Genomic DNA, 14902 nt, shown 5'->3' with positions numbered 1-14902 from the left:
CATTAAATTCATGCCAAACATGAGAAAGCAATGTAAAATTGCCTGTTCCGCAATCACAGCCCCTTCCCAAACCTCTACTTTCCCATACTTTTCTCCCAGCACCATAAAAGAGCCAGATGCAGTAACTAAATTAGAAAATGGTTTAGTGAAATGGTAACATCCCGGGCATTCTGCATGGTGTGCAGGAAGGGAGGATCTGCCTGAGCAGATCCATGAGTGGGAAGAATGCATTTTAACCAGGTGCTGTATCAGAGTCTGATCCCTGTCTTTTCCGAAGCTTCAACTCCCCACCCTGAACACCTACTGTGTCCCCATGCTCAATGGGTGCACGCACACAGTGTCAGAGCAAACTTCTCACTGCCCCTGAAAACAGTGTGCCCTCCCTAATCTACATCTTGCCCTAAGCCGTTCTTTTCCCCTCCCTCCCTCTAAAACAACTGAAATGTTACCTTGTCTATGAAGTTTTCCCCATCCTACCCCCACAGCCTTAAGCACTCCTTCCTGTGTTCAGCTCTACTATAACACCATCACTCTATAATGACTTGCACATTTCTTCCATCAGGCCATGACTCCTAGAAGCAAAGAGCCCCCTCTTCTCCCAGCTACCAGCACACTGCCTTGTCTCTGGCAGGTGCCCTTAACATTTGGTGCATAAATAAGTGCCATCATTGCTATGACGACGACAAAGGTTCTTGCACCAAGGTGAGTTTTAATGTAAAAAAAAAAAAAAAAGCCCCAATGCAAGCAAGCCTTTCCCTTAGGACTATCACTTTTTTTTTGGTTTTTTTTTTTTTTTTTTTTTTTTTTTTTTTTTGAGGTGGAGTCTCACTCTGTCACAGCGCCCAGGCTGGAGTGCAGTTGCATGATCTTTGCTCACTGCAACCTCTGCCTCCCAGGTTAAAGTGATTCTCCTGCCTCAGCCTCCCGAGTAGCTGGGATTACAGGTGCCCACCACCACGCCCAGGTAATTTTTTTTTTTTTTTTTTTTTTTGAGACAGAGTCTTGCTCTGTTGCCCCAGGCTGTAGTGCAGTGGCGCAATCTCGGCTCACTGCAAGCTCCGCCTTCTGGGTTCACGCCATTCTCCTGCCTCAGCCTCTGAGTAGCTGGGACTACAGGAGCCTACCACCACGCCCAGCTAATTTTTTGTATTTTTTAGTAGAGACAGGGTTTCACCGTGTTTGCCAGGATGGTCTCGATCTCCTGACCTCGTGATCCGCCCACCTCAGCCCCCCAAAGTGCTGGGATTACAGGCGCGAGCCACCGCACCCGGCCACGCCCAGGTACTTTTTGTATTATTAGTAGAGATGGCGGTTTCACCATATTGGCCAGGCTGGTCTCAAACTCCTGACCTCAGGATCTGCTTGCCTCGGCCTCCCAAAGTTCTGGGATTACAGGCGTGAGCCACCACACCCAGTCAGGAATATCACTTTGCCGGGCCTTCCCTCTTGGCAGCCTCCCCTTCTCCAAGCCCCTGAAACTCCAGGAGGACCTAATGTTATTATTAACAGCTTATTATTCTCTGCGGGGCTGTAGCTGCCTAGATTTTAAGCTCCGCCTCCACTAACAAAACTGCTGTGTATCAGCAAGCCTGGTAGAACACGGAGACAGCACCCAATCCTAAAATGAAGGTCGAAGTCATACAAGGTGTCTCTAGTAATTTTTTCTCAATTTCTGAAACTGTCCTTTACTCCATCCTCCCATTATTCTTTGTACATCCCTGTGTGATCCCATTCATCGCAGTAAACCACCTACACAATACAATCCTCACCGACACCATAACTAGGTGAGTGTGATTTTTCTTCCATTCAAGGTTTGAGCTCACAGGGAAGAAAAATTCTTTCGAAAGTCTTACTCATTCCTGGCCAGGCGCAGTAGCTCATGCCTGTAATCCCAACACTTGGGAGGCTGAAGTGGGCGGATCACCTGAGATCAGGAGTTCGAGACCATCCTGGCCAACATGGAGAAACCCCATCTCTACTAAAAATACAAAAACTAGCTGGGCGTGGTAGGGGACGCCTGTAATCCCAGCTACTCAGGAGGCTGAGGCTGGAAAATCACTTGAACCTGGGAAACGGAGGTTGCAGTGAGCCGAGATTGCGCCACTGCACTCCAGCTTGGGTGAAAGAGCGAGATTCCTTCTCAAAAACAAACAAAAAAGTCTTACTCATTCCTTATCCTTACAGAGGGCCTGACAAGGCTGGGGGCTCAAGCAGGACTGAATGCAGGGAGGGAGGTATGAGTGGAGGCACCCAGCCAGCCCTTTGCACATGTTTGCATCATCCAAACTGCAGGGAAGTGGGGCTGGGGAGATGCAGACATAACTCCAGTGCCTCGGGCGGCTGTGCTGCTCTCAGTTCCTCAGCATCTGCCCGGAACGTGTTCCTTCCCTGACTAGCCCACTGCTGCTCTTGGTTTCATGTTCCCCTTTGGGGAGCTAGAGTAGCCATTTCTGCTTCTGTGGCGCCCTGGGTCTCTGCGTTAGTGCAATGTTCAGAATTTCACAGAGTAGGGGAACTCCAGAGCAGAAACTGCTGACAAAACAGAGCCCAGAGGTGGCAAAGAAAATCCCCAATGCCCAGAGTGCTGCAATTGGATGCCAAGGGCTGTGGCCTCTAACGCAGCCTGCAGAGAAGGTTGAAATGAATGCGGCAGTAAAGAGAAGGTACTGGAATCCTTCTTTGCCAAAAACAAAGGGCATTGACTAGGACACTTGAGCTGGAAGTGATGCCTTCTTCACTGCAGATGGAATCAGGCAATGACGATCATTTTCTTTGTGTGTGGAGCTCTGAAGGGTCAGAGACTGCGGATTGGATCGGAACCTGCCCACTGCCTTCCCCTGTGGCTGCATCCTTTTAGCAGCGGTGACGGTGGTGACAAATGAGGGTCAGCAGTGACTGGCCCTCTGAAACAGATGCTGCTTTGGCTAGAACTGTACAGACTGCCGGCCAGCATGGGGGCTCTGCTAGGATTCTGAGGACACATCCTCCCTGCAGGAAGACAAGAAGCTCATCTGTCCAAATCCTGCTGGACAAGAGGGCACAGAGGAAGCATGCACTTCACAGAATCTAGTCGACTCGGGCTTTCTCTTATCCCCAGTTAGCGCACACACCTCCTGAAGAACTCCTGCAATGTCCACCCTGCACCTCATTCTCTGGGTGGCTACAGATTTTCCCTGGGGTCTTTCTATCCCTGATGGGGACAAAGGGCACCTAGCTCAGCCATTGTGCCTCAGGCCTGCCCTCTGGTGGCGAACAAAGAGTGTGCACGTGGTCCCCTGCGTGCTGGTCTCCAAGCCAGGGCAGGGCCTTGGAGATCACTTGTTTCCGTTGGTGTGCCCAAGTACTCCCCTCCATCAGAATCACCCTGGGCCCCAGCTCAGACATCCTGAACAGAATATCCAGAGGTAAGGTCCAGGAAGGTTTTTAAACTAGTCTACTTCTGGACACTTAGCGACAGATCCAGCCCACTCCACCCTCTATTTATAGAAGGAGGAAAACATGGACTAGGAGGAAGGGCTCACTCCCTACCTAGTGAGGGCTGCACTCACCACAGGGCATCACTGGTCTGCTCTTTGTCCAGGGGGAACATTATGAAAGAGTGGTAAATATTATCACTCTCATTCCACTTGTCTGCCTTCTGGAAACAGTACAATCTTCTAAAATATAGTTATGTTGTCAGTGAGGAGGAAATTAACATGTATTGAGCACCTACCATGCTCTAAGCATAGCACTGAGTGCTTTAAATACATCTGCTTTAATCTTCTCCAAAATCCTACTGGGTAAATCTTCAGATCCTCATTTTATAGACGAGGAGATAAAAGCACAAAGAAACCTCTTGTTCCAGGCCCAGATTCTAATTTGGGTCTGTGTGACCCCAAAGCCCAAGGGGCTAGTTCTTTTTTTTTTTTTTTTTTTTTTTTTTTTCCTTTTCTAAGACTGAGTCTCACTCTGTTGTCCAGACTGGAGTGCAGTGGCGTGATCTCAGCTCACTGCAACCTCTGCCTCCTGGGTTCAAGTGATTCTCATGCCTCAGCCTCTCGAGTAGCTGGGATTACAGGTGCCCACCACACCTGGCTAATTTTTGTATTTTCAGTAGAGATGGGGTTTCACTATGTTGGCCAGGCTGGTCTCAAACTCCTGACCTCATGATCTGCCCGCTTCAGCCTCCCAGTGTTGGGATTACAGGCATGAGCCCCCGCGCCTGGCCAAGGCTAGTTCTTTTAATGGTAAGGTACTTGTTTAGTAGAAACTGGGACCGACCTTGTGCAAGAGGTGGGCACAGGTGATCGGCTGTCTTTCTTTACTCCTTCCACTGTCCCCAGTCCACATTCCTTAGATGTTTCCCCTTCTCCCGAAATCAATTCTCCATCTCTTTCTTTCCTCACAACCCAGTGTAACTCAGTTTCACTCAGTGGCTCTGGCCCTTCCCTCATAGGAAACATGACAGACGAACATAAAGGTTTAAATGAATGATAAATGCTCAGTGTGCTACTCCTCTGCTGAAAAGAGAAGACCCTAGTTAGTAGAATTTCAGACACCAAGCCAGGCTGCTTGCATAAATAAAATGCAAACTGTTTATCAAGTCTGCTGCGTGTGATCTTGCCCTTCTTTTTTAAATTTTTTACTTTTATTTTTAGTAGAGACAAGAGTCTCACTATGTTACCCATGTTGGTCTCAAACTCCTGGCCTCAACTGATCCTCCCAAAGTGCTCAGATTACAGGTGTGAGCCACCGCGCCCGACTGATCTTACCCTTCTGTTCCTTTCCAGCTTCATCCTGTGTTACGTCCCCAAGCTCTCTCATGCCATAGCACACTGATGTCCTTCCTTTCCCTGCAATGGCCCTTTGTGGCTGCTGTTCTCTCTTCTCCCATCTCTCCTTCTTGCCCATGCATCCCTGCTTCAGGGAGGCCCTCCATGACCTTCCTCCTGATGCCAGTCCATGTACTCCTACTCTTCCTTGTCTCAGCACTGTCTCTTTAATAGCAACAATTATAATTTGGAAGTATTTTTGTGCATTTGTTTACTTGAGTATTTCCAGTCTGTCTCTACTTCTCAATTGCAAAGCCCCTAAACCAACTAGTCCTCCACTCCACCTTACAGTGACCGCACAACACTCAACAAACAAGAGTTAAATGACAAATGAACAGGAGAACCTTTCTAAAGACACCTGTTCTTCAGCCCAGGTGACCGAGGCTTCATCTTCCACCTGTTGCCTCCCAGATATGCACCTGCCGTTCTCTAATCCTGATTCATCCCAGGATTTGGGTGATTCTTTGGTTTTTGTTTTTGTTTTTTTTTTTTTTTTTTTGGAGATAGTGTCTTGCCCTGTCACCCAGGCTAGAGTGCAGTGGCATGAGCATAGCTCACTGCAGCCTCAAACTCCTAGGCTCAAGCGATCTGCCTCAGCCTCCCACATAACTGGGACTACAGGCATGCATCACCATGCCTGGCTAAGTCTTTTTATCTTTTGTGTAGACAGGGTCTTGCTATGTTGCCCAAGCTGGTCTGGAACTCTTGGGCTCGAGCAATCCTCCTGTCTTGGCCTCCCAAAGCAGTGGGATTACAATTGGGGGCCCTCACGCCTAGACTTCACCCCAGGTTTTTAAAAGACCAGATGGTGAGGATTCACCTCACTGGATAAGGTCTCATGGCCTAGGTTCTAATGATCCATGGCAGAGCGAGCAGATTCCTTTTCTACTGGGATCTGTCCTTGGGAAGCATCAAGCCTCACATTCACAAAGCTCAGCTGTGCCTGGAGGTCCAATCATGATAACTGCAGCCGGGTTCCTCTTTTCAATCCCGCACTTCAGGCTTGTACTTACCACAGCCAGAAAATACCGCAGATCTCCCTCAACTGGGCCCTCCTTGATTCAGAATCTGTCGATTCTGAAAACTGCCAAGCAAAAGGGGTAACTATGAACTCTGAAAGTGTAAATAACATTTCAGGAGTTTTCATCTCTTAAAAGAATCCGCCACGATCAATGTACTGAAAACTGCTCACTCATCCAAAAACACGCCATGGTTCTTAGCCATTTGTCCATTTCGGTTCCCTAGAGGCCGCTTTGGGGTAATTTATTAGCTTAGTCTGTGAATGCTTGAAAGTAGTCCATTTGGATATTGTAAAGATTTAACAAAATTCTGACCTTTCCTGTAAATTAATTGGTCCTCTTTCTGCCCTCCTTACTCCCCCACCCTGTTTGTTTTCAAGGAGTGAGAATTTATTACTGACCTTGTGTGCCAGCTCTCAGGAGACCAAGGGGGATCAGGAGATGTTTACACTATTCCCTAACCACTTCTGTGGGAGCAGCCACAGAACACTCATACTGCATTAAAGATTGGGACAAAAAGAAGTCAAGATATCAAAAAGACACCTGCACTCATATGTTTATTGCAGCACAAGTCACAATTGCAAAAATATGGAACCAGCCTAAGTGCCCACTGACCAATGAGTGGATAAAGAAACTGTGGTACATATACACCTTGGAATACTACTCAGCCATAAAACAGAATGATAAAGAATGATATAATATCTTTTGCAGTAACTTGGGTGGAGCTGGAAGCCATTATTCTAAGTGAAGTAACACAAGAGTGGAAAACCAAACACTGTATGTTCTCACTTATAAGAGGGAGCTAAGCTATGAATACACAAAGGCATGCAGAGTGATATAATGGACTTTGGAGACTCAGAAGAGGGAGGGTGGGAATGGGGCTAGGCATAAAAAAAAACTACACATTAGGTACAATGTACACTCCTTGGGTGACGGGTGCACTAAAATTTCAGACTTCACCACTATACAATTCATCTATGTAACCAAAAACCACTTGTATCCCAAAAGCTATTGAAATTAAAAAAAAAAAAATTCTTTTAAAAAGAAGCTGGGACAGATCACTCCAGAAGAGCTTCCCCCAAAGACTTCCCACTGGTCCTTGATCTGGCCACCCTCTCACGCCTCTCAGCAGCTGTCACCACCTTTGCCATGCTTCCTGGGTCATCCTCAATCGTGTTCTCATGAGCTCAGTCTGGCTGGAGAGCCCAGTGCTGAATGAGGAATCACAAATGGAATAAGGATTTGTAGCAGAGCATCACACACACCCCTCTTTTCTCCTTCCCTAGGTCTCACAGGAAGAGGTCAGCCCATTCAAGGATTATTCCCAAATCCATGCTGTTTCCCACCCCGGCCTGCTCCCAGATCTCAAAGTCTTCCTCTCCACCTCTCAGTCCCTTGAGCTTGGAAACCTCCTCCAGCTGTTCCCATCTCCCTGGCCCTGTGCTCCTCACCACGATTGCCCTGCCTTGCTGTTCCTACACGGTTAAGCTTCAGGAATGGGTAGTGTACACTCCTGGCCTCCACTTCCTCAACTTCCACTCCCATTTGCTTCTCAACCCACTACAGTTGGCCTCTTCGCCTGACTCCATTAGAAAAGCTTGGGCAAACAGCATGCTAATTGGAAGCTAATGCGCACTTTGTGATCTTTATTTTAACTGAGCTCATTGTGATACTTAACATTATTGCCTCTACCTTTTTTCTTCCAAATTCCCCTCCCTCGCTTCTGTGATGCCTTTTTTTCTGGCTCTTTTCACGCTTTTATGACTCTTCTTTCTAAACATTCATTGAGTTCCTCTTACCCAGTCTTAAATATCAATGATCCCTTAGGTTGTCTCCTAAGCCTCTTTCTCTGTCATGGTTTCAACAACTAACTAAAGGTTTCTAACTTCCAAAGCTTATTCCTGACTCTTTCCACACTTCATTCATTCATTCATTCATTCATTCATCCATTCACTCATCCAGCAAGGTTACATTAAGTGCCTTCTATGTGCCAAGGGATATGATAGTAAAAAAACCTACAACACCTCTGCCCTCATGGAAGTTACCTTCTACAAGGGGGTAGCCATTTAATTAATGGGGAAAGAAACAAATACAAAGGATAACTTCAGACTGTGGTCAGTGCCATCAAGGAAATAAACAGAGGATAGAGAGGTGGAAAGGCACTTTAGACAGAGTGGTCTAGGAAGGTCTAGGAAGGGGAGCTGACATTTAGGTAGAGATTTAGTCCCAAGAGCAAAAATCTGACTTTGCCTCTGGAGGGAAAATTCTGGACTTAGCCTCAGGCAGCAGAGTTCTAGACTTAGCCTCTGGAGGAAGTAGCAGAACGTGGTGTCTGGGAGCTAAGTTCAGGACTTCATGTCTGGAAAAAGATATTGGGGCTTCAATTCAATTTTTGCAGCAAAGTTTCTGACTCAATGTGTTAATTAAAAGGGAAGACTTAGTCTTTGGACAAAGATGAGAAGGAGGAAGCCATCTGGGAGAAGAGAGTTTATGTAAGAGAAAACAAAAACATGGGAAGACTGAGATTAGGATGAGGTGGAGTGTTTTGGGAACAGAAAGGAGTCTAGTGTGACTGGAGAACTGTGAGCAAGAGAGAGTGATAGACATGAGCGTGGCCCTTTAAAAACCGTGCCACAAATTCTTTGGCATCCTCCTAATGAAAGGTGGGGTCTACATGCCCTCCCTTTGAATTCGGGTGGGCTTCTGGCTGCTTTAACAAGTAGAGTATGACAGAAGAGATGCCTCCCAAGGACAGGTCACAGAAAGCATGGTCTGAGTTCAGACACAGGTGTGGGAAATCCAGCTACCCTAACGCCACCATGCTGTAAAGAAGCTGAAGCCATGGAGAGACCAACATAGGAATTCCAGCAGAGTCCCCCCAAGCCCAGCCTTCCTGCCATGGTGCCAAGGTGACAGACGTATGAGTGAGAAAGACTCTGGAGGACTCCACCCCGGTTGTTCAAGTCACCCAAAGCCGTTCAAGTTTTCCCAGATACGGCCCTAGACATCGTGGAGCAGAGACAACATATCCCTGCTCTACTGTGTTCAAATCCCTGATCCACAGGATCCATGAGCACAGTAAGAGTGTTGTTGGTCTTTGCCACTATATTTTGGGGCTATTTGTTACACAGTAACATCTGCTTTGTACAACCAAAGTTAAAGCAGCAGGCAGGGACCACATCTACAGGACTGTGGGCCATGGAAACAGATTCAGATTTTATTCTATCTTTAAAACGAAACCATTTAAGCATTCTAATCGGGAACAACAAAATCTGACCAATACTTTTTATATATTATTCCAGCTGTAGTGTGGTGGTGCAAGGGTCAAAGAGAGGCAACCAGTAAGAAGGTGAGAGTGGATTGTGGCTAGGACCAGGGCAAGGGCACTTGAGATAAATGGACAGATGTGTCATTTAAGTTGGAGGCAATAATAACAGCTACCACTTTTGCAGCAATTACTGGGCCAGGCATTGTTCTCAGTGCTTTGCAAGTATTAACTCTGTTTAAGCCTCAGAATACATTTAATCCTCACAACAACTCTGTGAGGTAGAGTGGAAACAAAGTGAGATTAAGGAACTTTCCCCAGGACCCAAAACTCACACGTGGCAGAGCCAGGAATCAAGCCCTGCAGTCTGACCAGTGTGTGTCCTTCCTCTTATCCACTCTTGTTTCTGCTGCCAATAAAAGTCACTAATAGATTGGATGTGGAGTAAGCAGGAGAAAACTATCAAGTGTGAACTCTAGATTTGGGGATTGAATCAAGGTGAATGGTGGTATGTAAATAAAACTATAATATCAAGTGTGAACTCTAGATTTGGAAATTGATTCAAAGTTGCATGGTGGTATATTAACGCAGGGGTCCCCAACCCCTGGGCTGCAGACCATTACCCGTCCGTGGCCTGTTAGGAACTGGGCCTCACAGTAGGAGGTGAGCAGCAAGTGAGCCAGCATTACCGCCTGAGCTCCACCTCCTGTCAGATCAGCTGGCCAGTAGATTTTCATAGGAGCTCGAACCCTACTGTGAACTGCACATGGGAGGGATATAGCTTGCATGCTCTTTATGAGAATCTGACGAAGGCCCTGATGATCTGAGGTGGGACAGTTTCATCCCAAAACCATCCCCCAGTCCCTCTTTCCATGGAAGAATGGTCTTCTATGAAACTGGTCCATGGTGCCAAAAAAGTTGGGGACTGCTGTATTAATGGATGTAAGAAAGACCAAGTGAGTAGTGGGGTGAAGTGGGAGTGTGGGATTATGGGGGAGCTGATCAGGATTTCCACTCGGTTAGGGGGATGGTTTCCATTGGGGCCATGGTAATTTGAGATGCCTTTAAGATATCCAAGTGGAAATAATAAGGCACTCAAGTGAGAAGTTGGGGCTTAAGATGTGAATTTAGGAACATCCACTCATGGATGGTAATTAAGTCAAATAATTCTATGACACCAGCTGAGGAGGAGGTAAAGATGGAGAGGAGAGGGTCAGTCCTGATACCTCTGATTCAACTAAAGAAAGGGTGGTCTGCAAAGAAGACTCAGAAGGAGTGGCCAGAGAGAGGCAGAGTAGCATGTATTGGACACCAAGAATGGAGAGTACTTCAAGAAAGCAGGAGTGGTTGTCTGAGGCTTCTGAGAGGCAACTGGATATAACCACTCCCACATCCCATGGGCATCAACTCAGAAATGCCCAATGACCAACCCTAGTAGAGTCTTGCATTTCTCATACTCACCCCCCTCCCATCCCTCCCCCTGCTTCTTTCAAGGCTGCTGAGGGCAGGTAGAGGGTGAGATAATGGATGTGGCAGCAACTGTGTAGTGTAAGGTACCATTAATAACTGTGGACAGCTGCTCTCTTACAACTTCCCTTCCCCTAGCTCAATTTAAATTCTTCTTTAGACTTGGAGGCCTGACAAACACTCATCATATGATTAATGATGTTTCTTTCCGTTCTGGTTGGAAAATGGATGGAATCAGCACTTTGTAACTGCTGGTGATTATACTTACATAGATCATACTAATGTCCACATGCACCTTTACTAAAAGGATAAAATTATACATATTGCAAAGACAGAGGATGTTAGTGATTGGAAAATACCAGTAGGATATCTCCCTCTGCCCAAAAATGATGGCTGCTTACTGTTTTAATGCTTCTGTTAAAGCATAGAGATGAACCTGGTTCAAGTGAGATATTGGGTATCACCAAAACCCATTATTTCTGCTTGGGAGAGAGGAAGCCCTTGAATCCTTCACCTAGAATTTCTCATGGGGTGCAGCCCACAGAGCCTGGCTGTGAGCTGTGAGCTGTGAGCTGTGGACAAACTCATTTATGTCTGCCTTCAACATCGAGTAAATAGAGGTCCAGACCTTCCCAGACCTGCAGATAGGTGCATCCCACCAGCAGAGGGCTGCAATCATTGTAATAAAAGCTAAATGTTATCTTAAATAGAGAATAAAGTGAAAATAAATCCTTTGGGCTCTGTCTAAAAGTATTCTAAGGCTTGTCTTATTCCTCATTCTGTAAATAATCCATGGAAGGCCTGACCTGGAGAATGGAAATATACCCTGTTTTGTGAAAGTTCTAAACATGCAGCCCCTGCCACCCAGGTTCAGGCAGAGTGAGCTGCCAAGGCCGTCGGGAATGGTCGCGTCTGCTCCTGATTAATTATTACACCCTGTCTTCTGCTAAACCAACTCTGCTTAGCATATCTGCATTATTTCTTTTAACAGATTATCTCCCATGGACTAGCCATGGCAGAGCTGGGATGTGAGGCAAAGGAAAGTGGAGGAAGGACTTTTGTGCAATGTTTCAGCTCAGCATAATGAGATGGGAACGTGGGCTCCAGGTGTGGTTGATGAGTTTAGGAATGAGCAGTGGGATTACTGAGACATCACAGGGGGCTCCTCCCTGCAACCCTGACTTCCTACTGAAACTTGCTGAATTTAATGCAAGCCAGAGTATAAAAGATCTTGGGGTAGTTAGAGGGAACCTTGAGAAGCATGACTTCAAACCAAGAAACCATCAAGGAAAAGATCAATAGACCTAATGATATAGAAAATTTAAATGTCTTAATATACATAAAATTTTAAAGTAGACGATAAATTAGAAATAAATATTTGAAACCTATGAGTTAATATCCTTAATTGTTTATGAATCATAAAGATGAACATTCCAAATTACTTAAAGAACTAAGAAAAGCACATGAACCAGCCACTCATAAAAAAAGAAATTAAATGCTCAATAAATACAAGAAAATATGTTTAACTTTACTAAAGGACAATTTTTAAAAATTGAGATCTTATATTTTAGATGTTAAATAGATGGAGGCTGAAAAGATTGAAAATACTGTACTAAGTATTAACCAAAGTGTGAAGCAATGGGCTCTCTCATTTCTTTCACAAGAATGTAAATTGGTACAATCTTTGTGGAAGGAAATATGATTAAAATTTTTAATGTGCATAATTCTTGATACAGAAGTTTCTTTTCTATAAATTTATTGTAAGGAAATAATGGGCAAATATTCATGTTTATGAATGTTCTTCATAGCACTACTAGAAATAGTTTAGGCCGGACGTGGTGGCTCACACCTGTAATCCTAGCACTTTGGGAGGCGGAGGCGAGTGGGTTGCCAGAGCTCAGGAGTTCGAGACCAGCCTGAGCAACACGGTGAAACCCCAACTCTACTAAAATACAAAAAATTAGCCAGGCATGGTGGCATGCGCTTGTAGTCCCAGTTACTCGAGAGGCTGAGGCCAGAGAATTTCTTGAACCTGGGAGGCAGAGGTTGCAGCGAGCTGAGATGGCGCCACTGCACTCCAGTCTGGGAGACAGAGCGAGACTCCGTCTCAAAAAATAAATAAATAAATAAATAAATAAATAGTTTTAAAAATAGTAAAAACAATGGAGAATTGTTTAAATTCATGGTTTATCTAACCATATAACTATTAATTTTTTAATGTGTGCAACATAGTATTAAATACAAAGAGCAAGATACAACAGAGTTTATACATTAGGATCCCATCTTTTTAAATTAATAGACTTTATTTTTTAGAGCAGTTTAGGTTTACAGAAAAAGAGCAGAAAGTAACAAGATTCCCATATATCCCTTTCTCCCTCCACCACAAGGCAAACACTGTTTCTCCTATTACTAATATATTAACATCTTGCATTAGTGTGATACATATGTTACAAGTGATGAGCCAATATAGTTACATTATTATTCACTGAAGTCCACAGTTTACATTAGGGCTCACTCTTGGGAGTTTGTATATTCTATGGTTTTAAAAAGGTAATAAGATGTATCCACCACCACAGTATCTTGTAGAAGAGTTTCACTGTCCTAAAAATCCCCTGTGCTCTACCTACTATTGCTCTCTTCCACTCACCCCTTCCCCAAGCCCATGGTAAACACTGATCTTTTTAGTGACTCCACAGTTTTGCCTTTGCCAGAATGTCATAGAGTTGGAATCACATTATGTAGCCTTTTCAGATAGGCTTCTTTCACTCAGCAATAAATACTTAAGGTTCCTTCATTTCTTTTAATGGCTTGTAGCTCATTTCTTTTTATCACCTAGTAATATTCCATTGTCTGAATGTACCACAGGTTGTTTATCCATTCACCTACTCAAGGACATCTTGGTCGATTTCTAGTTCTTGCAATCATGAATAAAGCTGCTATAAACATTTCTGTAGAGATTTTTGTTAGAAATAAGTTTTCATCTCCTTTGAATAAATACCAAGGAGTATGATTGCAGGATCATATGGTAAGATAATATTTAGTTTTGTAATGTACTGCCAAGCTGTCTTCCAAAGTGGCTGTACCATTTTGCATCCTCACCAGCAATGAATGAGAGTTCCTGTTGCTCCACAATCTCACAAGCATTTGGTGTTAGGATGTAGAGCGACAGGAACTCTCCATTGCTGGTGAGGATGAAATGAGATGCCACTACACATGAAAATCCAGGATGAATGTTGGCCATCCTAACAGGTGTGTAGTGGTATCTCATTGTTGCTGGGTTTGTTTGTTTGTTTGTTTGTTTGTTTTAGAAAGAGTCTTCTTTGTCACCCAGGCTGGAGTGCAGTGGTGTGATCTTGGCTCACTGCAACCTCCACTTTCCAGGTTCAAATGATTCTCATGCCTCAGGCTCCTGAGTAGCTGGGATTATAGGCATGTACCACAATGCCTGGCTTTTTTTTTTTTTTTTTTTTTTTTTGTATTTTTAGTAGAGACAGGGTTTTGCCATGTTGGCCAGGCTGGTCTCAAACTCCTGGCCTCAAATGATCCACCTAGCTCGGCTCCCAAAGTTCTGGGATTACAGGCATAAGCCACCATGCCTGTTCTAATTGTTGTTTTAATTTGCAATTCCCTGATGACATATGACACAGAGAACCTTTTCACATGCTTATTTGCCATGAGTACATCTTCTTTGGTGAGGTGTCTCTTAAGATCTTTGGCCCACTTTTTTATTGGGTGTTTGTTTTCTTGTTGTTGGGTTTTAAGAGTTCTTTGTATATTTTGGATAACAGTTCTTTACCATATGTGTGTCTTTTGCAATTTTTTTCCTCCCAGTCTCTGGCTTATCTTTTCATTCTCTTGACTGTGTCTTTCACAGAGCAGAAGTTTTTTACTTTTGAAGTAAAAGGTTTTTTACTTTTGAAGTCCAGCTTATCAATTATTTTTTTCATGGACCATGCTTTTGGTGTTGTATCTAAAAAGTCATCTTCTATGTTACATTCTAGGAGTTTTATAGATTTCCATTTTCCATTTAGGTCTATGATGTATTCTGAGTTAATTTTCCTGAAAGATGTGAGGTCTGTGTCTAGATTTATGTTTTTGCATGTGGTTGGCCAGTTGTTCCAGCATCATTTGTTGAAAAGGCTGTATTTTCAACCTGAATTGTCCTTGTTACTTTATCAAGGATATGTCAACTATATCTGTGTGGGTCCCCTTCTGGGCTCTCTGCTCTCTTCCCTTGATCTGTTTATCTACCACACTGTCTTGGCAACTGTAGCCTTATAGTAAGTTTTGAAGTCAGATGGTATCTAATTTGTTTTTCTCCTTCAATTTCATGTTGCCCA

General features: G+C 44.4%; 1 protein-coding gene across 1 annotated transcript in view; it reads right to left on the bottom strand.

The window, feature by feature from the left end:
• Positions 1 to 14902, bottom strand: part of DPYSL2 (dihydropyrimidinase like 2) — a 140731-nt gene that overhangs the window by 83122 nt on the left and 42707 nt on the right. The window lies entirely within an intron of this gene.

Source organism: Pan paniscus, chromosome 7 (genome assembly GCF_029289425.2).
Source record: "Pan paniscus chromosome 7, NHGRI_mPanPan1-v2.0_pri, whole genome shotgun sequence".
NCBI classification, from domain to species: domain Eukaryota; kingdom Metazoa; phylum Chordata; class Mammalia; order Primates; family Hominidae; genus Pan; species Pan paniscus.
This window is presented reverse-complemented; position numbering and strand designations above follow the sequence as displayed.